The sequence below is a fragment of the Capsicum annuum genome, chromosome 11 (assembly GCF_002878395.1).
Source record: "Capsicum annuum cultivar UCD-10X-F1 chromosome 11, UCD10Xv1.1, whole genome shotgun sequence".
Lineage (NCBI taxonomy): Eukaryota > Viridiplantae > Streptophyta > Magnoliopsida > Solanales > Solanaceae > Capsicum > Capsicum annuum.
In genome coordinates this window covers 155,447,453-155,448,738 of record NC_061121.1, presented here as the reverse complement: position 1 = coordinate 155,448,738, position 1,286 = coordinate 155,447,453, and positions in this window count along the sequence as shown.

Genomic DNA, 1,286 nt, shown 5'->3' with positions numbered 1-1,286 from the left:
ATGAAAGTTCATAAGGCAAACATGAGAATAACCTCATTATCTAGGTAAACAAATAGAGATAATCATGGAATACATCTCTGATAATACTGCAACCAGTTTAGATGAAAATTAAACTAAAATATCAAAATCCTAGGTATAACTACTCATCACTGAATATTCCACTCCAGGATGTCTCATCTGCCGAGAATGAAGCCATACTTAATCTAACTCGAGAATATTACTCCTACAGAGTAAATCATCTAAAATTCCCAAAGAAAACATAGACTCATGGTCAAAATTGAAGTATCCAATATTAGGTACATGGGCTATCATCTAATCACTCATCAACTATGGTCCAATAGAAGTCTAGAAGAACGAATGAAAACCATAGAGTAGGGTCAATAAGCCTATAAATAAAATCTGAATAAGGACAAGTCTAAAACAACAGCTGCATGCAAAATCTACAACACCAAGCTAAATTCCTCGATCTCAAATATCAAAATCAAAGCTAAAAATAGGTAGGCATTAATGCTCCATATCTATCGTACTTCCAAATTTCCATTCCAAGGAGTCAAATCCAAAACTAAGACAATAAGGATATATCAATGTCAACTATCTCAAATCAACTCTAGTATCCAAATTTAACATATTTGAGAAAAATCATACCAATCGACAGTCGAGACATATTTAAAGAGCAAAATCACTGACTTGTAACACAAGAAACCAACTCTATATTGACTAGAGGAAGTGAAATATACCCGCAAAATAGAAATTATACAACATGATAAACCACAGGGTAAAAATATTTATAAATCACTCCATATCTATTAGAGGCCATGGACTATCCAGACATACTCAAAAACTTTCCAAGGATTAAAACCACTCTAAAAATGGGGAAAGTTTTAGTAACTCAGAAAAATTCAACTTAAGTCGGGAACAAACCAATCCAATACTTTATCTAGGCAAAGAAATAGACATAGGTATATATCATCAAGGAGAAACACTCCACTAAGCCTTACTATGATGAACATACTTTGAAATGAGGATTTTCCAAATCCACCCAAGAACCATATCACCAAAGAAGAAATACACAAATTCTCGAAACCAAGGTCAAAGTCACAACCACAACAAAAAAGTCAAGAATGTGAGATAAATAATTTATAATTTGCCAACTTGGTGGAGGTTTTTTTATTTTTATTTTTTATTCCCGTTATGATTCCGTATTCAGTGTTCCATGCTTATTACGAATCTGTGTGCTTTCCTCTGCTTTCCTCTGTTTTATATTCCTTATGGGTGCCGTATTTATG